This window comes from Dermochelys coriacea, chromosome 3 (assembly GCF_009764565.3).
Source record: "Dermochelys coriacea isolate rDerCor1 chromosome 3, rDerCor1.pri.v4, whole genome shotgun sequence".
NCBI classification, from domain to species: domain Eukaryota; kingdom Metazoa; phylum Chordata; order Testudines; family Dermochelyidae; genus Dermochelys; species Dermochelys coriacea.
In genome coordinates this window covers 129,188,587-129,215,244 of record NC_050070.1, presented here as the reverse complement: position 1 = coordinate 129,215,244, position 26,658 = coordinate 129,188,587, and positions in this window count along the sequence as shown.

Below are 26,658 nucleotides of genomic sequence, written 5' to 3'. Positions count from 1 at the left end.
CGAATGTCAGCATCTTAAAAAGCAGTCTATTAAGGCCAGATTGAACAGAGCGAGTGATCAGAGCAAGGTTATCTTCAGGCCCTCTAGTTTTGCATCAGTGCCATCTCTCTTTTGCAACTATATGAGTGGGTTTGGGATCCTGTGTGTTTGATCAAAATCTGACCATGTTTATCCTTAATCCATTTATAACCATAAAGTTCCACTTTTAATGGATGCATTTAAGTCTAGAGCTGCAAGATGTTTGTCTCGCTATCTGCAGTTGTCAGCTTCTTCGGGGGAAAGGACGTCTAACTAGATCTTTGTACAGTACCATATATGTTTATGACACTGTCTACGTGATTTGTATGAATATTAAGAATTTGTCTGAGTGGAAGGACCCTAATTTATTACCCTTCAGAATACACAAGCCAACAGCACATTGGTTCCAGGTCAGCTCACTCTTCATTATAAATGTGCAGTAAATGTTCAATTAAGCTCAAGACACTCCAACCTGGTAGTCATGTCACCAGATCAACAGGAAATCCAAACTAGATGAGGCTATTTCAATTTCTACCCCAACCAGCAATGAGCACATCATGTTTTCTAGAGCTGCTGAACCAGTAAGGTGATGTTCAGAGTGAGACTGTTGCATCCTAATGTTCTGAACATGATTCCTTTCTGAATTAATTTCAGTTCTCACGAAGGGTGTTGGTTTCCAGAACTGTCAGTCCAACAGGACATATACATTACTGGCAGCAGCAGTATAAGCTTCTCTACCCTGCCCTGCTAATGTTCCTCTCACTGGTTCTGGAGCAAGAACTCTTTAAGGGGTGAATAGCTCAATCTCCACTGTAGGCCTCCAGTCAGAGACTGCCAAAAAAGATACCAGCTGTAGAGGTTGTGTGATGTGGACTCCTATTCAATAACCATAGTGCCTTTTCAATGCATCTTCATACTTTAAGGTTCAATTTTAGATGCAAAAGATATGTTTACAGTAGCTGTACAACATCATGTGTCCACTCAAAATCTCCTCTGAGTCTATATGAGGGAACCATATGTTGGTCAAACTCTTCATCTGAGATAGTTGAAATGGTTTGGAAGACACATACCATCACCACTGCTGCCTTTTGCCTTACCCCTATTACTCATCATGGGGCTTTCAAAGCATGTTACATTTCATCATCCCAGCCTCCTACTGAAATGTACTTTGAATAGAAACCTAAAAGAAAGAGCAGCTCACGAATGAGACATGCTGCTCGGTAGCTTTAGTTGGCTGATTTTATGATTGTTACACGTTAATCCAGATAATTATTTAATTGGCTGAAGTACATGTTCGAACAGTGGGTTTTTTTCTCTCTCCTTTTTAATCACAAAATCAGAACAAGAGAAGAACCAGACTTTAAAAAGAAACTCAGTTAACAGGGGCGGCAGATGTGTATAATTTTTGGTGCTACTCAGAGCGGGTCTAAATCCCACCCCTCCCCCGCCTCGTAAGCCAATATATATTTTTTAAAATAATTTAAAAATGGACTGGAAACAGTAAGCGTTTAACAGTTTCCCTGTATTGCACAATATTGTAAGAAAAATTTATTTAACTGAGATTATCAACTTTATTAATACTCTTTTGAATATGGAAACCATCTAGCACTCTTGGATCAATAATCCTCAAAAGCAAATACTTTCTAAAATTAAAATAAATATAGCCCCTTCTTTTGCAATGCTCTTCAGGAGGCACCAGCTCTTTTCATCGTTGTTTGGTTCTTGAAATGAAGTCATCCAGGAGACTTGCAATGTCCAATTCAGAGGTAGAGGTCTTAGGAATGTGCAGAAATGCCAAGTGATTTAGACATTCTTGGCCCACTGTCGTTTGCAAATAATTTTTCAGTCTGCGCAGGCAACTGAGTGATCATTCAGCAGTGCAGGTTGTAGTCAGGATTGTGTAGAATAATTTCAGGAGAATTGTAACTTCTGACAACATGTCACTCAAGCCTTCGTTTTGTTTCAGAAATTGCTTGACTTCACTCACTGAATTAAGATGGCAATTTCTCAATCTGCAAATATCACTCAACATTTCTAAATGAAGAGAGAGCCTCTCCATGTTAATGTCACCATGGAAAGCTTCACTTATTGGGACAATTTCCTATTTCAAGCCATTTGCTGCATCAGCTATATGCTTCTCCAGTTTTACTGCGAATGTAAAGCTTTCTGTTGAAAACCTCTGTTCAATGGCAACTTTGCAAGCATTAATGATCCCGACGTATATTTGATGAAAATATTCTTTCGGGTCACTGAAGGTGTGAAGAAGGCTTCAATGGTCGAGCCATCTCGGTGGCTTGCATTTTCTCAGGGGTGTAGGATCATCTAAATAAAGATTTCTTGCCTTCTCTACTTTTGTTTCCCAGAAGTGATTGTATGATGAGTCGGTGCACAATCCTGCTCAACATTTCTTGGAACAGGCCAACTTTCTTCATAACGCTTGCCAATGTCAAGTTTGGACTTTGAATTTTTGCATTAGCTTCTTCTATAGGACCCATGGCTTTCACAAGAACTGTTAGTGTGAAATACGTTAAAGATTGAAGTTGCTTCGAGAATCCACTACTTTTTAGCCAAATTCATTGGAAGGGTAACTAAATTTATGCATCCGATGAAGTGAGCTGTAGCTCACGAAAGCTTATACGCTAATAAATTTGTTAGTCTCTAAGGTGCCACAAGTACTCCTTTTCTTTTTGCGAATACAGACTAACACGGCTGCTACTCTGAAACCTAAATTTATCTAGGCAGTTCATCATGGTCTCATAGTTGTGGAGCAGTGATTTAATGCTACTGATCCTTAGTGTCCATCTTGTTGGGCACAATGGTCATAAAGAAGGCTCCCTTTCACTCTGAAACTTTCTGAATGCTGCCATACATTTTGGTGGCTCCCTGAAGGCATTGATGAGATCTTTCACCATAAAAAACATATCACAACATTCTTGAATATTATGTAGGGCATCTTTCATGGCAAGGTTAAGGGAATGTGCAGCACAGTGCACAAATTCCTCTCTCGGCTCTCGATCCTTCACTCTGGCTTGGACCCCAGTAAATCTGCCAGGTACATTAATGGCTCCGTTGTAACACTGCCCCCGGCAATCAGAAAAAGGAAAATCACACCTGAGAAGCGTAACTTCCACAATTTTGAAAAGAGAAGCAGCATCCATTGTATCAGTTTGGTAAAACCCAATAAACTCCTCATAAACCTCCCAGTCTTCACTAGAAATGAAAGAAAAACTTACTTGTTCCTTTCTTGACAAATCGGTAGACTCATCCATTACAATGGCATAAAACTTTGAAGCTTTTATCTTTTCACAATTTGTCTTAGTGCCATCATTGCAATCATTTTGATTATTTTGTTAATAACCATGTGACAGCCACTTGCATTTTGTGTGACTTAGAGCTGCATCAAATTTGAATCACTCTCATTATGTCCACATAATGCTATTCCTTGTTGAGGTAGGTACTGAACACTGTTAAAAATTGTGTGCAGTACATTCCTAGCTGATTGTGATTCTTTTCTGTAACTGGCCGACCTTAGTGCAGAAACATTTATCTGAGATTGCAGGGCAGCATATTTCATTACCACTTCCTTGTGACAGGAGGATTTTTCATGTGATGTAAAACCACACAATACAAGTCTCCAATCTTGAAATCTGGACAAAATAAACGTTGGTTCGGTCTTCATAGAAAACATTAAGGTATTCTTTTCAGAACAATTTTTGCAGACTGAGCAAAAAGCTCTGTCTAATTTGCTGTTGTGTTCCTACCACGTAAATCTTGATAGCCAAGATTGCTGAAAACTCCTTTTCTTATCTTGTAGATTTGCCGCATCTTTCTTTTGTATAACTTCAGTTTGAAAGCTGGGTGTCGAACTCAGACTGTCACTTGATGAATTACCCTTTTCTTCTTTTTCTCTGGGTAACGTTATTAAGAATTTATCCAGTTTCAGAGTAGCAGCCGTGTTAGTCTGTATTTGCAAAAAGAAAAGGAGTACTTGTGGCACCTTAGCGACTAACACATTTATTTGAGCATAAGCTTTCGTGAGCTACAGCTCACTTCATCGGATGCATTTGGTCATTGTTGATGATTACTTGTCCTACAAATCAAGAATTTGTTCCTGGGATAAAATGAAGTTACAGCGCACCGGACACCACAAGATTACAAGGGCCAATTAAAAGTGAAAAGTCAGAAGCAGCACTCGCCTGCTTCAATATATTATATTTTACTGTACCCATATACAACCAATTATATACTTAAGAGGGTATAAAATAATCTAGTATTGTGGTAAATACGATCATACCCCAAACTGACCACCAAATTTAAGTTGCATGTTTTTTCCCCTCAGGTGAGGGCTCTGGGGTTGGGCTGGGGATGTGGGGTTCACAGTGCAGGAGGGGGTTCAGGGCTGGGGCTGAGGGTTGAGGTGCAGGGGGTCAGGGCTCTGACTGGGGGCACAGGCTCTGGGGTGGGGCAGGACCGGAGATGAGGAACTTGGGGTGCAGACAGGCTGCCCTGGAGAGAGGGCCAGAGAGGAGGATTCCCCACAGCCCCTCTCCCCGTGAGCAGTGAGCTCCGGGGAAGGGACTCCCTCTTCCCACCCGGCAGCATACTCACCCTGCATCACTGTCACTGCACATGCTTCTAGGGCGCCTCTCAGGTCCAGGAAGCCCCCTTGCCTCCCCTATTGTGGGTGCCGGGGGGGGGGCTGCCATCACATGTGGCCTCCTCCCCTGCTGCCCCTCACCTTAGCCTCATGGGGGATGGGGCTGCCCCTTGCCCAGCGTGGGGCAGGAGTGGTAGCTGCAGGTGGGGGGGGGGAGGGGAGTGTGGATCACAGGGTTGGACACTCACCCAAGCCCCAGCAGCTGCTCAGGTGAGTGAGGTCCGGACTCCGTCTCCTGGAAGCCCCCTCAGCATCACCTCCAGGTGGGTACTGGGGGGTGGGGGGGAGGACTGCCAGTCATGTGTGCGCCTCCTCCCCTCCTCCCTCTGCAGGTGCAGCAGCAGCAGCCAGCTGCCTCAGCCTGCCACCAGTGCCACTCTTGTGCTGTAGCCTTAGGCAGCAGCGGCCAGCGCAGGCGAGGGAGCACAGCGTGGAGTAGCAAGGAAGCTGCCTGCTTTCAGACAGGGACGGTCCGGGGAGGTGCACAGGATGGCAGCAGGCGTAGGCCAGGGGACACTCTGGGAGAGGCACATGCTGGCGGCAGACAGGGCCAGGTGAGAGACCCTGCTCCAAACATTGGTGTAGCCGAGCCCTGAATATTCCTGGAGCCCAGGCACCACGGGCCCATACAACTCGCTGCCTCTGTCAGTTAATATGAGTATATTTGCTTTTGCTAATAACTCAGAATCCAAATAGTGCTGGACAGTTCAGTGGTACAAATTCAATGTTCAGTAGAATTTACAATGAAATTTGCAAGCCCTCCCTGATTTACCTCATTCTGCGCCGTAAAAGTACAGGACTAGATGACTGCGCTACCTTGCCTGCTCAGCTGTGGCCAAGCATATCAGTTTCATTAATTCAGAAGGGGGAGCATTAGCAAATCTACTCTTATCAGATGGCTAACCATTCTTTCAGTACTTTAACTTCGCCACTCCGAATGGCAGGTAGAGTTAATAAACAGACTGCTGTGTTTAACTGAAGCAAGCCCAGAGCACTGGGAAGTGGCAGACTGAAGCCTTTCCAAGTAGATGTATTAGTGCTCTGTGCTGAGTGACTTAGAGAACAGGAGATGCATTCCTCTCACACCAATAAGGACTAATGGCTCTGAACCTGTAAAGTGGGATGCTATATCCCTAAAGAAGGTCTTTGTGGCAGAAATGCTGGAATTTTTCTATCTATAACCTGGAAAAAAAGAGTGTCTGAAATAAGTGTTTAAAAGTTGGGGGGGGAGATACAATCACTGTAAGTCTCTCACTTGAAAGTCAGATTCAGGAGTATAGCTCCACCTATGTAAATTTGCTCAGGAGACAGGCTTTGCAAAGGATCTTTAGCTTATTTTTTGTGCCAGTAGTCCTACTACAGTTTTACATTTTGGAACATCAGAGGTTTAAAAAAAAAGTGTATAAGCAGAGCTACAAATAATAGTGAGTATATGTTAAGTTCTAGCCATTATATTTGGGAAAGGGGGTCCATGTGTGTGATTACAGGTGAAGAAATTATTCATGTGCAAAGGGCCAAGACAAGACCTGTGCACTACTTAAGCACTCAAAATGGGGCTTAATTGGGACTTCAGTAATGCATAGGCCTTGCTGGTGAATGGGTCTTTTGCTGGCCCTCTGCACTGAGACAACTTTCATCCATTCTCACTTAGAGGCATGTGTGGGTTTTTAAAAATGAAATTCCATATCCGTTTATTTCACTGTCACTGTTGTTTTAGTTGCATCTTTGACCTACAGGAAGCAATTGACTTAGAGATATTGATTTCCAACACTAATATATAGGGAGAGGCTTGATTGCTAATTGAAGAAATGTAAATCCACTCAGCTGTGTGATTTGCAGTGCTAAGGGATAGCTCACTAAAGGAAAAACATCTATTTGATCAATAGCCTTACTGTATATTTAAAGTTTCTTTCCCTTCCTCCCCTCCTTAACCAGTGATTAAGACAAACTGTTGTGTGTGATGTAGAAATAGACAAAGCAGGAAAAAAGCAAAAGTATCCTAAAACAGTTTTATTTGCAATGATCAGACAAATCATTTAAGCTATTTATGTTAATTCTGTAGTTCCAACACTGAGCACACAGTCACACAAAGCACTGAATGAAGTCAGGAAGAGTTGGGGTGATCTGCCCCTAGTGGGATTGAACCCCTAAATATGTACATGTTGATTCTGAGTGAAACTTGAACAGGTAGTGTTTTCATTTAGGGCTTGTACATGCTACTATGTATGTTGGTATAATTTATGTCGCTCAGGGGTGTAAATAAGCCACCCCCTTGAGCGATGTAATTTACACCAATTTAAGCATTGGTGTAAACAGTGCTATGTCAGCAGGAGAGCTTCTCCCACTGACATAGCTACCACTGCTTGTGGAGATGCTTTTATTATGCCAGTAGGAGAGCTCTCTCCCGTCGGCATAGAGCGTCTTCACTGCTGTAGTGCTTCTAGTGTAGATTAGCCCTTATTCTATTATAAACAATAAGCTAAATGCATGCAGAATGTAACTTCACTGAAGCAAATGGTTTTACTTCAGAGATGAATTTGGGCCCCTTCTGTTAGCATGACAGACAAGCAAAGATGCTTATCTCCATAGCAAGAGATGTAGTCAAGGTCAATGGCTTGGTTATTTAACTTGAGAGGTCAAATTCATCGCTGATGTAACTGCACTGGAGTGAACAGTTACACCAGGGATGGATTTGGCTCAAGGTGTCAAAACCTTCTATTCATTTTTTATTATGCAACTTGTACACAGTGCTTATCACAATAACCTTTTTCTAAGCAAAAATGGGGACAGCACATTTTGTAAAAAGCCCCTACAGCAGGGAGGAGTGTGGGGGAAGCTCCTGTGGTGCAGAATTCCACAATATGCAGAAGGCTAGGACCCCTTTGAATGGAGTCCCCAAATTTTGCCCCTTCACTCTGCACCAGAACCATCCCAGTTCCCCTGGGTACGGTCCTCCTGCAGCTGCTGAGGAAGGGCCAGGATTTGACCCTCACTGCTGTCATACTTGTGCAAAGGAGAAAGTGTTGCCAAAAAGGGGTGTATAGATAAGTTTTAGTTCAAATAAGATGTTTGTTTCAAACATACCCATTGGGAAGTTAAGCACATATATACCTTTGCGAATCCACTCTAAGTATCTTACAAAGTGCTGGTTGTGTATTAGGGCATGCCATGCTGATATAATTTACAGCAGATGAGTCATCAGATCTAAGATGTTTCAAAACATGTGGTTGCATTGTCAAACTAGAAAAGGGTGAAACACATCATCATGACATTGAGTCAGGATTGGAAAGTCTCAGCAGCTAAAGTTGAACAGTGGTTTCCTTTTTAAAAACATAATCCTATCCTAAGGTCATTAAGTTAACCACATGTTTGGATAGCTGAATTTCCAGTGGGTGCCCCTGGATAACGGGTAATTTGTGGTCAAGGTGAAAATAAAGTGCTCACTGTGATTTGAAAAGATGACTAATTGTGTTATAATGTGAGAAAAGGTGTGAAGCAAATGGCAATGTAGAGACCAGTGCAACAGACAAGAAAGCATAATTCTCTGATGTACAACAGCCCCCAGCAGTCTGGGTTTAAACAATTTTAATTCAGCTCAGCATAGATGGACAGCAGTTTGTCAAACTTTTTAAGCAGAACTGACAGACATTGAGCACATTCATTATAAAGGGCTAAATTAATCCCTGTATAACTCCATTGATTGGAAGGTATTACATCTTGAATGAAGATGACCTATAAAATCTAATATGAGATTATAAGAAAATATGGGCAGACATGGTGGGATTGTGGTTTTGTTTTTGAAGAACCAGGAATGCTTCACATTTGGATCTTGTTTTATCTGATCCAAAGTTTATAAATTATGCCCCTTGTGCCTCTTACTGAGGCACCAGGGCATAATTTGGGAGAGATTTTGGTTTTACAAAATCTCATCAGCCAGGTTTTGGATTTGCAGAGCCCAAACCTGGGGTAATTCAGATCCAGGTTCCCCTTTACCCGAGTCACCGAAGATCAGGAGAAGAGGTTCAGATAAATGGTTCTGGTGGCTTATCTTTAATACAAAGTGAGTCTAACAGCAAAAAATTATCCCGAGCACTTGCTCAGCAATCACATAACCAACACCATCCATCTTTTAGTCATTTCCGCATTGAGGGACTCAATTTTGACACCATTCATTGAACTTAAAAGCTAGATGTCCATTACATTACAAATGATATTATACAGTGACAAGGATTTCATCCAATCACACTCCAGAAAAGTAAAAACACTTCCTGCTTATGACTTGTAATGAATTATTTGACATTGTGCAGCTGTTCATTCATATCACTTCTTTCCTGCACAGACTGTTCACAGCAATTCCCAACCCCAATTTTTCAACAAAATATCTAGACAACTGCACTGGTTATCAGGTAGTACATAAGAGAAAATTCCTTCCTAAATCCTTCAGGTAGCATGCATGTTTTCTCTCTGTTTTAAAACTTGATGTCAGTTGACTGTATCATGTTGGGATGCACTAAACTTGATATAGTTTTACATATTAATCCTCTGAATTTAAGGACCAAATGTATCCCCCAAGTCACTAGAGTTATCCTCAGAATTAATTTATCCTAATGTTTTAATATGGCTAACTTTATAGTGTATTTTACAGTAAGAACTCCTAACTTCAGGCCTTTTGGTCTATATTAGTGATAAAGTTAATTATTTATGTAAAGGATTGAGCAACCTTTCTAGAACAAGTTTCCTTAAGCAGTGACCTGCTGAACACCATGGACTATAGGATTTAAACTATCTGCTAACTTGTGGCAATAAATAGAATAGGAAACATTGCTGTGTCAAGCCGGAGCCAACAACCCAAATGAGAGCAAAAAGGATCAATGAGTCGTTTATCAATATTAACAGAAAACAGCTGCTATGTCAGATGGGATCTCCAGATGTGTGTATCCCAAAATAAAGTCAAGCTATAGTATAATACAAATTTTTGGATGAACAAAACACCCTCTACCACAGTAGAAGCAGTCATGTAAATTATCTCAGCTAGGGCTTTGAATCTGCAGTACATTGCTTGCAGTTTTATGATGACTCCAGGTAAGGCACCTGTGCTTGATGGCCTTAAATGTGGCTGTACACAAAATCAGTTTGTTATGCTAAGTGGGACCCTGCCCCAAAATGGGTAAGATTGGGGTTTATCCTCTTCTGCTGTTCCTCTTCCTCTGCTTTCTGGTGCTGCCCTATGAATAGGTTGGTACTGACTGGTGATATAATATCCTTCTCTTTTTCTCCCCATCTCTTTCCTGCTCCCCTGAGAAAATCCTTATTACTGGTGGGTAGGATTGTGACATTCTTCCAGTTGGATTACGACAAGGGGTTGGGGGTGGGGTTAAATCAGCCAATCAACACCTTTCCTGTTCTTCATACCTCATCTTCTCTCTTCATGCTCCATTCTCCCTTTCTTCTGCCCACTCCCTTCCTTCCTTGGCTTTAGGACTTGACATCATAATGCAGAGAAGGGTAAATATATTCCATCTTCTTTGTTGAAACAGGACAGCAATGGACAGGTTCCAAGGATTCTGTGGTTCCTTTCAGTTAAACATCCAACCCACGCTTGCATTTAGTGATCGCTCCTGATTTTAACCACTCTCTTCCATGCTCAAGGAATCTCTTGATTATTTGTATTGATTTATTTGTTGTACACTGACTAGCCTAAGTGGCCACATGATCTTACCACTATTACCTTCATTCCAAAGAGTATGTCTGTAGACATACCCGCTCTAACTTTGACCAAGTGTAGCCATGGCAGGGTGAGCAGCAGGAGTGGCTAGCAGCCCCGAGGGTATATTTAGGGTTTCAGACAGGGTCATATGTAGGGCAGCTAGCCCATCCTGCCATTTGTGCTGCCATGGCTACATTTCTATTTTTAGCACATTAGCTCAGTCAGTGCTTATGCGGGTATGTTTACCTGAGCTGGAAATTATACCTTCCAGTTCCAGTGTAGATGTACCCTATGTGTTAAATCTGCTTGCTGAGTCATGCTTAGATCCTTCTTCAGGGCAGGTGCAGTCTCTTACCATGTGTATGTACCTCACCTAGCAAAATGAGACCCTGATCCCACATTGGGACATGTAGGCACTAGTAGGGCTACTAAATAATAAAAAATAATTTGGAATGGAATTCAAACTCCCTTATGGTTCAGGGAATTGGATATGTAGCTTTGGCTTTGGCCCAGATTCCATAGCTTGGTAAGCCTTGTGAAGGTGAAAAAGCCTAGTATATGCAGAGTCATATTATTGATAGATGGCATGAGTACTTAGTGTGCATTTTGCAAACACTTAGCTTTTCAAATGACTCAGAAAAATATTCCAGCATCACATTTGCTGGCAGTCCCTCCCTTTTATAACCATTACATTTCAGAACCACACAATGCCTTGTGATGGAACCATTTGTTTTGGTTGCAAGGGAGTCTGTTTGATCTTGTTTAGTGCAAAAGCGTTGGTTTTGGAGTGATGGTATCTTTTTTATGTTGCCTTTAATTATAGTTGTTTTATAATAATGCAACCCTCACAGTTAGGGCAGAAGTAATATTTTCATGCTAAGCGTCTTTAAATCAAATTTCTGCTTGAGCGCATAGCCTGCCTAGAGCTAACAAAAGAAAATCTTGGGGCAGAAATGGGGAGGGTAACTTGTTAAGCAGTCCCAATGGAAGGTTTGTGAGTGACTATGTACTGCTTTTCATTCTTACAGTGACTTTTACTTTTATGGCACAAGAGAGCACTAGTAGAGAAAAATATATTCTTTGGAGAGGCTGTGAGGGGCAGGGTAGGGAATCTATTTAAAATGCTGGGTTCTAAGACACAAAATAGCTCATTGTGTGGATAAGATTCTTGTGCTGTGCCTCCAGGAGCACAAATGGAGCAGCTCAGGAGAAGAGGAGTAAAGAAGGCTGAAACAAAGGGGGAGTAAATTACAGCAGTCCATCCCAGACTACCTCTGGGTTCCAATGCAACCGAGAATCCCCACAGCAGAAGCACTATGGACATGCCCCCATCTCAGGTGGCCTGATGTTCCAATTTTTATAGGGACTGTCCCGATATTTGCGACTTTGTCTTTATATGGCACCTATTTCACCTCTCTCCCTCCAATCCTCTGTCCTGATTTTTCACACTTGCTATCTGGTTGCCTGGCTCCACCTCTAGCATGCCCCCTGTGCCAAGGCTTATAAGGGAGCAAGGATAGGGCAGTTTATGGAGGCCCTATGCTATGCCTTCACCAGTGTTATCCTCGCCAGGCCATTATCAAGCTCTTTACATTCCCTGTATGCCACAGGTGCAGCGTAGAGAGGCTAGCACAGGGGAGAGAATCTATCCCTCTTTTTGCATATCTGCCATAGGGATGATGTTTCAATGGCCTGATGGTGTGCCACGTCCTACATCCTGATTCCATTTTTCTTTGTAACCTCATCCATAGGTTCTACTCATGCCGGTTCTGCTCATGCCGACTTCTGCTCATGCCAGTTGGTGCTCGACGCCCCTGCCCTGACACCACCTCCACCCCTCTTCCAACCCCTTCCCCAAAGTCCCCGCCCTAATTCTGCCCCCTCTCTGCCCCTATTCCTATTCCTTCCCCAAATCCCCGCCCTGGCCCCGCCTCTTCCCTGCCTCCTCCCCTGAGCGCACCATGTTCCCGGTCCTCCCGCTCCCTCCCGGAGCTTGCGATGCCGCCAAACAGCTGTTTGGCAGTGGCAAGCCCTGGGAGGTAGGCACAGGAGCGGGGACATGGCGGGCTCAAGGGAGGAGAAGGAGGTTAGGTGCGGCAGGGAGCTTGGCTGCCAGTGGGTGCAGAGCACCCGCTAATTTTTCCCCATGGATGCGCCGGGCCCAGAGCAGCCACAGACTTGGCGACTGTGACCTCATCCAAAGCCTACTGAAGCCAATGGGAGTCTTTCCACTGAGCTTCAGGTCAGGCCCTATAAGAGGGATACCTCTTCTTGGTAGGACACTGTAAGTTCTGCTCTGGATAAGGAGCCAGTAGGAAAGCAGGAGGTCATCAGAGTGTTTACAGTCAAGTAATACATTCTTAAATGGAGGGAACTAGCATGACAGTGTAGGGATTAGTGCTCTCCTCTAACATGCAGGAGATCTGGCTTTAAGGCCAAATCTTTTGCTTCACTTATCATAAATGCAGGAGAACCTAGTCTAATGGCATAGAGATTAGTGAGGAGGAGGAGGATTTATTTTATGTATTTATATTACCATAGTGCCAGGAGCCCCAGTCATGGCCCAGGACCCCATTGTGCTAGACACTATTCAAACATAGAACAAAAAGATGGTCCCTGCGCCAAGAAGCTTCCAATGTAAGTATTAGACAAGAGACAAAAGATGGATACAGACAGATGGGGGAGTGCAGGGAGACAACGAGGCAATAACTGTCAGCATGATGGGCTGTGATCTCTGCACACCAACAGCATAATCATTGTCAACTTTTTGTAGATGTCACAGTGATGTTTTGCTGCCATGTAATTAATGTAAAAGGTCTGCATGAGAAAGCTGATTAAAGTTTAGGTGGGAGGTACTCAGGTAGGAGAATAATATCTTTCACAAGAGAACTAACATTTTTTGAACATATACATAATTTATCACAAAAAGCTAAAATTTTTATAGTCACATTGTCATCCTGGGTTCCAGTACTAGAGACCTAGAAGTCTTGATCCAAAGACTAAAAAAACTACTGTAAGGACCACCACTGGCAAATGTACTATCAGGAAAATTAATTTGACAGCCTACTAGGTCTTTATTACCTGATTTCTGTGATCCATAGTGAAAATCACTGGATATCCACAAATATCAGGTATTTCACAATAGATGAGGGTGTTATTTAAATCATCATGTTTCATAACCTCCACATTTTTAATTCTGTCTCAGAGGAGCCTCCAGCACATTTCTAATTCCCAGCAAAATGTATCCAGAATTTACTTTATGGCTCTCAAATCCAGGATTTTCTGTGGTTATAAAACTGTGCCTTGGAAACTCCCCAAGCTGTGTTATTATGGTGCCATTGTACAATACAACAAAATAATAGATGTGGGGTGAAATTTACTTCTGAAATATCAGAATCTTTCCATCAGCCTGTTTCTTGTGCACCTCTAAATAGTGCAGATCCCCAGAGAAATTTTCTCTTTAAAAGAAATAGAGGGTCACAGGGCATTCAGGTACATGTATTTTATAATCAGTTATAAAAAGCCCTCTAACTCAAACCCTCTTCCCACTATCCAGTAACCATGGCATAACCTTGCTATGCAAAGCACCCCAATATCTCAGTAACATTGAAAATACCTTTAAAATCACAGTGCAGGCACCTCACCTCTCTTTGTGCAGTCTGCTCTAGTTTCTGAAACTGCACATTTCTGTGGGAGGATGGTAGGGGGTCCAGTTTAACCTTTTCTCTTATAACCTTCTACAGCCCCAAAACTACATGCAAACATCTCTGAAGTTCTATTTCCCAGGAAGTAATTCTATTTCCATGGAAGTAATTTGTAGGAAAACTCAACGGAGTAGGATAAATTAACCCCTTAATTACTATATTGCCCTGTCAGTTTGTATTGTTCCTGTGTTTACTCCTTTGTGTAATAATTATTATTATTAATAATATTCTAAACTTCTAAAGCACCTTCCACCTGGGGATCTCAAATGCAATTTACTGATGTTAATTAGTTATACCTCTCCATACTCCATAGGGCAAGGAAATATTATCTCCATTTTGCAGATGAAAAAACGGAGGTAGGGGGAAGTTAATTATTTTCCCCAACGTCACACAGACAAGACCCAGGTTTTGGGAGTCCCAGTCTGTTGCTTCAACTACATGACATCTTTCCTCACTTATTTGACGGGTACCTACTGACACACTAAGGACCCAATGGAAAGTCCAAGAGACTCCTTCCATTGATTTCAATTGAAAAAGGCATGAAATAATGTATTGGCTGCATGGCTGAGACCACATTGAGGCAGATGTGTTGCAGCAATTTAATCCAATTAAAATAATTTTCAGTTCTAAGTGTGCATTTCAAAAAAAAAATCTCTTGACAATTGATGCCTGCTGTGAAAATGACTGAATAATGATGAGTAATTTCATTCTTAGTTAAGTTTTTAGTTCTTTTCCTTTTCCATCTGTGCATCCTTTGAATCCAAATTATATGTAATCAACTGTATAGGCAACATGCTTCTTCTTGTAGTTGACAAATTCAGGGGTTCATCTTGCATAACTTTACACTTGCTTCTGCTGGAGTGAGTCTTACATCTGGTAATTACAGCTCAGCTCAGTTAAAGGTACTTTTGAAAATGTACAGCATCTTTTGGTTCTATTAAGCTAATTTCAGCAGCCAGGGGGCACCAATCAGTGTATGTGGAGATTAGCTCAGCCTGACACACAGGGCGGTTGGAGATTGGATGGAAGGCCATAGGTATGTCGTCATATTTTTGGCTGGACTGTCACATAAGATGTTCATGCATTTCATCAAAATTGGTTATCTTGCTGGGTGCAGAATTAGGGCGCTCCATCCCTTTTCACAGTGGCCAAAAAAGCCATAGATGGGTGCCTGCTTGGTCACTAGTGGCACCTAAATAAGTGCTTGCTGTTTTGAGAGATGCTTGAGTATTCATCACTCCCATACACTTTGTGGCTGTTGTGGGAGTTTGGCACCTCTGAAAAGCAGAACTCTGTCATTTAAGTGCTTAAGGCCTTGTCTACACTGGAAGGTTGCACCCATGTAGTACCCAAGCTCATCACACCATAAATTACCCTTGTGTAAATCACTTTTTACTTAAGTGCAACACAACTAGGGTTTGCACTGGTGCAGCTACTTTGGTAACAAAAGTTTAAACATTTTGGCCACTGTGACCCTCACTACAACTGGTGCTTCGGAGTCCTTCCTCCAGCATCCAAAAGGAGCTGGGTCCTATGGCACATCGGTGGAAACTGGCACAGTGCCTAATGGCAGCTGAGGACTGGTTACAACGGAAGACTGGAGCCAGGGAGCAGCATCAGTTTAGTGAGCCATTATCTGAGGACAGCTGGTGGAAGAACATGGGAAGTAGAGGCTTGCAATCTGACCCAAACCCAACAGTGGGGCCTGCTCTAGGCACCATCAAAGCAAGCACGTGCTTGGGGCGGCACATTTCCAGGGGCGGCATTCCGGCCCTCCCAAGCACATGCTTGCTTTGTTGGTGCCTAGAGCCGGTCCTGTCTCCTTCCCCACCGAGCATGCCCGGGGGCTTGGTGCTGCCCTTTGGAGCTGGGTGTCGTGGCCCCATGCCGGCAAGAGCAAGCAGCGGGTGTTGGGGAGGGAGGCTGCCTAGTCCCTCCAGCCAGGGCGCAATCACCTCCGCTCCCCTGGCGCCAATCCCAGTCTGAAATGGCTGTAGCAGCCCTGCCCATGGCCCCATGTCTTGCTATGCAGTGCCGGGGCGGGGGGAGGGAGAGCGGGGTCTAGTTGGGTTTGGATTGGACTTCAAAATTAGGCCTGAGTGGACCTCTAATGGGAAGTGCCCAGCTTGCTGTTTTCTTTGAGGTCTTTCCAAATCCCCCAAAATCCTTTCCACCCCTAAATTTGGCAGCCCTTCCTCAAAGAGTGCACTGCCAGCTTCATCTGTTAAAACAGTGTTTTCATACATCACTTACAGACCTTGTTTTTTTCCTCACAAACTGAATCACGTGATATCTTGTAGTTTTTCCCCTATCATAACATTCACATTTGAGGTCTAATCTTGTGTATTTTGAATACTCAAAATTTCCATTGATGTAAGTGAGTTACAGGTGTAAAGGAGTTTCAGGAACTCAAGATTAAGTCCTCTGATGGTGTACTTGCTTGCCCCAAGGTAAACAGACTGCAGTAATGCTGCCAAAGAAATGGTCCTGGGAGGGGAATTTGGAGTGTTATTACCAACATTTTGTCTACATGATAATTGATGGTGACTGAAAAACTCAAACAAAAAGCTTTTGTCATTTAATAGCAAGTCACTGTATTATTTGGATGTGATAAATAAAAATAGAAAATAATTCTTTTAAGCATCTAGTTCCACTTGTTAATCTTTTTTCCTGATGTCCAGCACCAGAGAGTATATTTACTAGGAGCAATTACACATCATGAGTGCTTAATACAGATCAGTTTAAACACAATTTTTATTTTGATTCTAAAAAAAAAATCAGATTATCATTAATAAAGTAATGCTGCATGTACATAAAATGAGGTTTAGTTTCTGATGTGATCTTTCAAATGCCCAGATTAAGAGAGAAATCAAGCAGTTTAACTAGCTCCCACAGCATTTTCCTGCTATTTCCAAGAAACTTTCACAAGCTGTGGTGAAGATGAACCAGGCACAGATGCTATTTCACTGCTCTTGGTAAAGCAAATTCAGTAAGAAGAATGACAATTAATACTTCGTATCTATAGCACATCCCATCTTCCAAGTGGCATACAAACATTCACAAATCCTCACAACTCCCATGTCAGACACAGTATTGCTCTCCCAATTTTGCAGATGAGGCACCTGACCAAGAGAAATGGAAGTGACTTAGGGTATGTCTACACTAGAAATGTAAGTCAACCTATATTAGGTCGACTCACAGCCACTGCAATAATTACTGTGGTGGTGTATGTACACTCTACCTTCCCTGGGTCCGTGCTACGCATCCTCACCAGGAGCATTTCCACCCACCTAAGAAAGGCAGTGTGGAGAGCTGAGAGCCAATCTCTCAGCTTCACTGACGGCTTCCTGCTGGGAGCGCGGCTGCCCCACAGGCTCCCGGTGGACTGCCTGCCCTCCACTTCCGATTCTGCACCGGGAACAAGGGAAACTGCCCGGGGCTTCTCCCCTCCTCATTCCCTGATGGGAGCCAGGAGAAGCTGATGTAAGGGAGGTGAAATTATGATGTCAATGTCACAAGCCACTTACATCTGCAGGAGGAAGGCTGTAGTGTAGACTTTGACATAATGAGGTCGGCATAAGGTGCCTTATGTCAACCTAACTGTGTAGTGTAGTAGACCAGCCCTTAGCTATGTCAATTAGCAATGCTAATTGATAGGACTTAACACTGCCTTGCTAGCTACTCAAGATTCTGTTTAGATTAGGCTCCTGGGACAGTGGGTGAATCTCATAAAGGTTATAATTAAGGATGTGATTTTTGTCCCAGCCTGACCACTTCTCAAAAGAAAAACACAACATAATATAAAAGAGAATCCAATCACTATGTCTAACTGACCTCTGAAACCGGGCCATTATATAGAGAATAAAACATGCTGAGCTACATTTTATTCTCACACCCTGTGCAGTGCCGTTGATTTTGGCACACTATGTTTTTTTATAATTTTAATAGTTAAAACTGGATGCAGTTGCAACTTGGCACAGTGTGCAAAACATGTACATGGCATAGAGGAATAGTGTAGCAGGAGACACCATGTTAGAGTATATTACTACATTGAAAAGAAATGTAATTAATATTTAGGACACATTGCAACTCACAGCTCTCTTCAAATGAAACCTCTGCCATTCATCAAGTTTGAAAAATAAAAGCCTTGAGCAGGTGGTGTTATGAAAGTCTGTTGGGTTTTTTTTCAGATGTCAGCTTTTCCATTTCAATCGGTTGTCCAGACTTGTTTCCACCATTTCTCCTGGAAGATTTTCCTGACTCTGGGTTTGTCTCGACCTTCTGATTAATGCATACACAACTGAAAGAGCTAATGTCTATTTAAGTGCCTAAATATGGAGTTAGGAGCGTAACTTTAGGCACCCAGGTTTGAAAAATATTGGCCCAAAAGCTAAAGCATATGTGTGGGGGTTGTTTTTTAAGGAAATCAATGTATTCCATGTGCTGTGGCAATAGCTGCAGAAAACTTGTCCAATCACCTCCTAGTATCTAAACCAGGGGTCTTAAACTCAAATGACCACGAGGGCCACATGAGGACTAGTACATTGGCCCAAGGGCCGCACCACTGACCACCCCCCACACTGCCCTAGCCTGCCCCCACTCCACCCCTCTTCCCATTCCTTCCCTGCCCCATTCCAACCTCTTTCCTGAAATCCCCACCTGAAATACACCCCCTCCCTGCCCCCAGGGTGTGCAGAAGGGGTGTAGGGTGCGGCAGGGGGGTCAGGTAGGGGGTTGGGGAGCAGGAGGGGTACAGGGTGCAGTAGGGGGCTCAGGGCAGAGGGTTGGGTGCAGGAGGGATGCGGCAGGGGGCTTAGGGCAGGGGGTCGGAGTACAGGAGGGGTGTGGGGTGCAGCAGGGGGCTCAGGGCAGGGGGTTCAGCTGCAGGAGGAGTTTGGGGGGTGGGTCCAGACCGGCGTGCACCAGGGGCAGTGCAGGCTCCCTGCCTGCCTGACCTCCCCGCGCAACACTCTGGGAAGCAGCCGGGACCTGGGGGAGAGGGGAGGGGACACGGGTCTGTGTGTTGCCCTGGCCGCTCCTCCAGGTACCTCCCCCGAAGCTCCCATGGCCGGAAACGGGGAACCACGGCCAATGGGAACTTCAGAGGAGGTACCTGGAGGCGCGGACAGGGAAACACACAGATCCTTGTGCCTCCTTTCCCCCAGGACCTGGCCGCTTCCCAGAGCGGCGTGGGGGCAGGGCAGGCAGGCAGGGAGCCGGGCTGGAGCCGCTCTAGGTAAATGCTGGGGGGTGCCGCGGGGAGCTGGCAGGCCACAGAAAATAACTCCATGGGCCGCATGTTTGAGACCCCTGAACTACACTCAAATTTCTCTCTGGTTGGGTAGGACCAAGCAATGTACTTCAAAGGCTCTTTTTGGCCACTCCTCTCACAGGAATTTTAATTTTGAGTTTAATTACTCTGTTAGGGATATTTTCCTATCTAAATAGGAGCTAATACTAAATATTGATCAAATTTAATATTATGGCAGCATGCTCCACATTATCTTAAATATATAGCTTCACCTGATGTGGCTCTTCTGTTTTTACTTCTTATTCCCATCTATTTTTACATTCTGATGATGAAATATGCAGTAATTTTGATCATGTAAGATTCCTGTTTATCCTCTAATTTGTAGCCTTTTTATTTTATCTCTTCCTCCCACTCTGTCACACTTCAGATCTATCTGATCTTACCATCTTGTGATTCATTATCCATCATGACATGTACCTGATAAGAGAGAAATTTAATTAAGACAAAAGCCTTTGACACGAGATCATCTATCAAAGCATTATTCTACTGTATGGCTGTCTGTTAGTTTGAATATGACAGATCAGACACTTAAGAACCCAACCAAAAGCTTCTGACGTAGAAGATTGGTTCTGATGAATTAAGAAAAAATGAGTGGGGATAATGTGCTCAGCTGGCCAAAATATTCACCACAAACAATTGTTGACAGTTATCTGTTGTAAAACTCACAAGCTGTCTGCCAAATGTGGTGTTTGCCAGAAGCTGAGAATGAGCGAAGGGGCGTGGACCACTTGATGATTACCCATTCTATTCATTTCCTCTGGAGCACATGGCATTGATCACTATCAGAAGACAGGATACTGGGCTAAACGGACCCTTAGTCTGACCCAGTATGGCCGTTCTTATGTTGATCCTCATGATAATTGCAGGGAAACAGCATCTGTTTCCCACCTCCTTGGTCCACTATTGGCACCCACTTGCAGGCTTCTGGCTCCCAGATATTCCCTGGCTTGGGCAGAGGCCCACATCTCATTCCCCACTGACCAAGTTATTTCCAGGCTGCATAGCTCCATACCTACACTGTGGTATCCCCTGCAAGCCAGACTGCCTGCCTAAAAACCCAGAATCTGCACTTTGCTTTCTCTCTGGAGGCTATGACCAATGTATTGCCAACAGTCACAGGTTATCACACAGCTCTTTCTAAGCAAGAACATTTATTCTGCAGGTGAAAGCATTACAGAGAGAACATATTTTAAAACAATAAAAGAATCTACACAAGACATCACCCACAAATCCAACTTGGGGCTCTGGTAGGTGTCAGTCCTTCAATGCCCATAAATGGGTTTTTTCCTGCAGTTAATTCATAACTATCTTACATTCAGAACCAGAACATCAAGCTGGGTACTTCAGCCATTTCTTTATACAGCTTGGGCCTTCGATCTCCAGTCTCTGGGAATAGGTAATCAGCAGACAAAAACCCTCTTCTCAGGGTGAAGCTTCAGGAGGCTGGGATTTTGCATGACTGGAGTTGGGGAATTTGCATTAACCTCTCCCTAGAGATTCCCCAGGAAATCCACTTAATAAATATTTTCCCAAAAGTTCATACTTGTCTGGTATATTTTCAATATAGCCTTTTGAACTCCCAGGTCTCACATCTGTCACATTTCCCTCCCTGCAGAGGTTATGTACAATCCCAGCCTACAGTAACACATAAATCATTCATTTAATAAAATGGAGCCCAAACATATTTTAAACTTAATTCAAAAAGGTCTCCCAAAGATATGCAGGATATTGCCATGTCTGTTAAAATCCTCATGACCTCCAGGCTTCATTATTATTTTCTGTACCTAGAAATGAAACTGCCATTTTTACAACTATTCCATAACACAGAACCCTATCTGCTGATTGACATGGGCCACCAAATCAAGGTTTTAAGGACTGATCCAAGCTACCAGCCGAATCTCCTTACTGCATGATCATGACCTCATTCAACAGCTATGTTACACTGGAACAATTTGCTGTCAGCCTCAAGAGTGGAACTCATGTGCAGGAGACATTGGAGGAGAGAATAATCCATCCACCAAAAATACCTGAGATGAGGTAGCAGAACACTAGAGCTTCCTCCCACAAGGAGACATCAGGTAGGATAGCTAGGGAGCTATATGAGGAAGAGTATTGCATGCCTTGGTGGGTTCCTCCATAAGTTCAGCCAAACATCCAGGCTTTTAAACATTTTAAGTTCCTTACATCACTAGATGTGTATGTAGTGTATATATGTGGCAAGTCTTTTGTTTGTGAGTGAAATTTGGCAATGTTAATGCAGGGGTACTGCTCCCCTTGAAAGTTTATAAAAGAGAAGACACTAGTGGTCAATGAAGCACTTATTACTGGTGATTTCAGAAGACATGTCTGGTCACATGGTGTTGGTTCTCCTCCTTATTTCCAAGTACTAACTTTAGTTTAAAAGAGCTCAAAATAAATTTAATGATTTTCTAATATTACTTGTCTATGGAAGCCATTGCTATAGTTGTCACAGGGATGTTATGTGTTCATGATTGGAAAGGAGGCATCATGGTACAGAAGGTCATTTCTCTGTGATAAAGCTTGAGAATCATTGGTGTCTGGCTCTTAAGAATCAATCCTTTCTTCAAAGAGCTTATGTTCTGATTATAAATATGTCTGTGGTGCCCTGTTCCTTCTCTCAAAGGAATTTGCCAAAGATGGCTGCAAGAAATTTAAAATGGGTGAAATTGTGAAATACATGAATATTTCAAATAATTTTTACCAGCCCAAAAGTGTGTGTGCACACACCTGTGTTCATACAACTACAAATCCATTAAGTTTATTGCAGTAATAAAAAGTTGAAACAATACCAGATAATTCTCTAAGGGTAAAATTCAGACCTACACACCACTTAAGTCTGACTTCAACCCTATTTTTAGGAATTAGATAGGATTTAAATGAAGCATAAGATTTGTGCTGGCCCTCAGCATAGGAGTGAATTTTCAACCTTGAGGAATTACCTGGTATAAACTGATAAAACTGAATAAACTGAAGTGATTTGTTACAGTACACACGTGTGCACGCAGACTCTAACGCAGTTGAGGTTGCATGGAGGATGCTAAAGAAAAGATTTTCTGTGCATTTAATTTTGCTCATTGGCAACCTTTACTCACCATCCTGACTCAGGCATGCGGGAGCCAAACTACCTTATTATTTGTACTTTATTTACCCATTTTGTTATACTGAAATGTATTCTGACTGTTGTGACTGTGCAGTGTACTTGCAGCATTCTGTCCATTGTTATGTGATTGCCTATTTTCAATTATTATTTTCTTAACATTTTACATCCTTTTATTTTTTCTTCCCTAACTGTGATTCTCTAAAACAGTTTTTCAAAAAAATATATGATGTCAGCCTGAGCCACAATTTTCCTTCCTTAGTAATGTGTTAATTGCATTTGTGAGCCTGTAGTTACAACTTCAATGAAAATCTAGTCTAGACTCTCCGGAGTTATCCTTGTTAGTCTGTGTTCCTTTCACAACCACCCCCAATGTTGTGAAAGAAACAAATTAAATGGGGCAACATCTGGCTTTTTCAGCAAAATAATTTATTCTGATTAGATAAATCAGAGCTGTGAGCAAGAGCCCCCCACAGTTCTTAGCGTCTACCTTCTCCCAGTTGGGGTTAGCTCCCTTTATAAGTGATCTTCATTTTAACAAGTTTGTTGTTCAGTCCCATCCTGGCCTACATCCCTGCCATTAAATTCAGGAATCCATAAATCTGTTACCCCAAGGTGCTCCTCACTCTGCTTTCATGTTGAGCTTGTTTATATGATATTACTTTGTGCATTAAATCACTTTGCCAAGTAATAAATAATAATAAATGACAGTTCTCTAATATTACATCCCTGTTCTCCCATCTTGTCTGTAGTTTGTATAGGCCAGATTGTAAAATTTTAGGGACAGGAAATTGGCCAAGATTTTGAAGAGCAGCTAGTGATTTTGGGTGCCTTAATTTTCAGGTGGTCAACTTGAGACATCTTAAAGGGGCTTGATTTTCAGTATGTGGATCCTTAGCCCATTCTGAAAATCAGGCCCCTTCAAGGTGTCTCTAGTTGAGGCACCCAAAATCACTAGTCACTTTTGAAAATCTTCACTTTTGCCTTTGGAAACATCTATGGAATACTATGTTCACCGGTGGCATTGGAGCTTACCAGATTTTGCAGTTCAGCGGGTATACCTAAAAACTCCATTAATAAAGAGCAATACTGCATCAAACAAATATACAGTAGTACCTTGTTAATCTACACTGCACTGAAGAGGATAGGGGAGGCCCAGTGCACACTGGTGAGGTGTCTGACCTATGAGTTCCAAGCTTGGGGAAGAGTATTCTTAACTCCAGGTAATTTTAAGTGCCCATGTCCTGTTTCCGGGTATTACTAGGGGAGAGATTGGGAAGTGAAATTTTGCTCCCCTAATGCCCGGTGGTGAGCATATCATCAAGCACATTAGCCTGCTCTCAACAGAGCAGCAGAATCTGTGCTTCAGTGACCTGCAAACCCAATTGTCAATGCAGATTTTTGGTTTACCCAAGTGGAATGGAGTAAACATTCCAAGCATCATAGTTCTCTCCTTATGGACTGAAAAGCCAACCCTACTGAGGAAACATTAATAGCCTGGTTTTCATTGTGACAGGTTGGATCACGGAAAACCCCTTTCGGAGTAGCAGCTGTGTTAGTCTGTATTCGCAAAAAGAAAAGGAGTACTTGTGGCACCTTAGAGCCTAGCAAATTTATTTGAGCATAAGCTTTTGTGAGCTACAGCTCACTTCATCAGATGCATTCAGTGAGACTACCAACTGATGTGCCAAGACTACTTCTGCCCCTGCCTTGGGACTCCAGCTTGGGACTCCAGAACCCTGCCTGGATGTGCCAGACATGCTTGCTGGCTACAAACACAGACCCAGGTCTGAACCGCATCCCACAAACTGCAGGCTTAATTGAAAGCAGCTTAAGAAGTGTTCCTGTCTTTAACACTCAGATGCCCAACTCCCAATGGAGTCTAAACCCCAAATAAATCCGTTTTACCCTGTATAAAGCTTATAAAGGGTAAACTCATAAATTGTTCCCCCTCTGTAACACTGATAGAGAGATATGCACAGCTGTCCCCCCCCCCCAGGTATTAATACATACTCTGGGTTAAATAATAAGTAAAAAGTGATTTTATTAAATACAGAAAGTAGGCTTTAAGTGGTTCCAAGTAGTAACAGACAGAACAAATTAAATTACCAAACAAAATAAAATAAAACACTCAAGTCTAAGTCTAATACAGTAAGAAAGTGATTACAGATGAAATTTAACTCAGAGATGTTCCAGTAAGCTTCTTTTATAGACTAGCCTCCTTCTAGTCTGGGTCCAGCAATCACTCACACCCCCGTGGTTACTGTCCTTTGTTCCAGTTTCTCTCAGGTAGCCTCTCCACCTCTAAAGGATATCTCTTGAGCCAGCTGAAGACAAAATGGAGGGGTCTCCCAGGGGTTTAAATAGACTTTCTCTTGTGGGTGGACACCCTTCCCTCTCCCTGTGTAGAATCCCAGCTACAAGATGGAGTTTTGGAGTCACATGGGCAAGTCACATGTCCATGTATGATTCAGAACTTACAGGTAGCAGCCATGGTTCACATGCTACCTTGAACATCCTCAAGTAGACTTCTTATGTGGATTCAAATCTTCCACAAGCCATTGTTCGTTAAGTGTTTCTTGATTGGGCACTTAATTTGCACATTCCTTTCTCAAGAAGCTGACCAAATGCTTTACTGAGGCTACTTAAAATAAAGCAAGTACACAGCCAATATTCATAACTTTGAATACAAAAATGATACATGCATGCAAATAGGATGAATATATTCAGTAGGAGCTTTTACAGAGATATGTTACATAGCATATGTAGCATAAAACATATTCCAGTTATGTCATATATACATTCATAGGCATATTTCTATAAAGCATTATGGGGTGCAAAGTCACACTCTTTTCTTAGAGGGCCCCTACTTGTAGGCAGACAGCAATGCAAGTTTAACAGAGTTAGTTTACTAGGGAGCACCAGTAACATGTTGTCAGTTTATGTGAGTGCTCTAGTGGTACTAAGCCAATAGATCCCCACTTCTCTGCTCCAACTGAAGTAAGTAGATTGACCTAGAGTGTCATATGAGTAAAGCATTTGAGACTTTACTGTCACAAACCACCATCCGTAAGAGCTTCTACTTGTAACCTTTCATTGTCAGCCTCAGCAAGGGCCAAATTCAAATAGCCAGGGGTCCCTTTTAAAACTGACAAACATCACTGGTTCCAGCTCCCACCTAGAATTTCTGGTATCCTTAAATATCTTCACTAGGCACCCTTAATTGGCAAAACTTCACCACTCACAATGTTGACTCTGTGTATGAAACAAGGAAAACTTTATTAGGAGAAAAGGGAACACAGCATCAGCTTGGGAAAACACAGTACCAGTTTACCTATGCAAATGATCAATAAACACTCCCACAGGGTAACTTTGGCAGTTGTCCTCTAACTGTTCCCCACCTGCCGGAGTGAACATCCAACAGGCATATGTCTTTTTACCACGTCACTTCCCTCTGCCCCATCAGCTAAACCCCACTCATGGTTTGGAATCAGTGGTTAAGGTAGGCCTGTCTACAGTCCCCGATGGAAGTGCTGCCAGATCCTGTTCTGAGGTTCCACCACCTAACCCAACTATAGCAATTTCAGCTTTATTTCATGGCTGGGCGGGGGGTCCTCACTGGAGTTCACTCAGCCCTGCTGCTGTCCTCTGCATCTTCAGCAAAGAGCCCTCTCTGCATTGCACCCTACCAAGGAGCCATCTGTCATTGCTGAGTCCTCCCAACAGTGCAGGATCCTCAGTGGAAGAGAACCGGTAGCATATACAGCCCTTGAGCAGAGTCCTTGCCATAAAATAAGGACTCTTCCTCTCTACTCTCAGTTCAGTTCCACTAAACAACCAATTCTGAGTTTGTGTACCGTAATGGTGACTTCCAGGGTGTCACTGGAGGAGTTCTGGGTAGAAGGTTTATACAAATTTAGCCATACTTCTCACTTCTCATTAATCAATGGGGGCAGAAAGCTCCTTTCAGTCTGGCACTTCCATCTATCTGGAGTTCTGGGTAAATCACTTATGCAGAGGAATCAGCTCTGTGGCCATTCCTTACCTGTTCACCAACAGATGGGAGCAGAGAGCTCCTTACCCTCTAGAGCAGGGATGGGCAAACTTTTTGGCCCAAGGGACACATCTGGGAATAGAAATTGT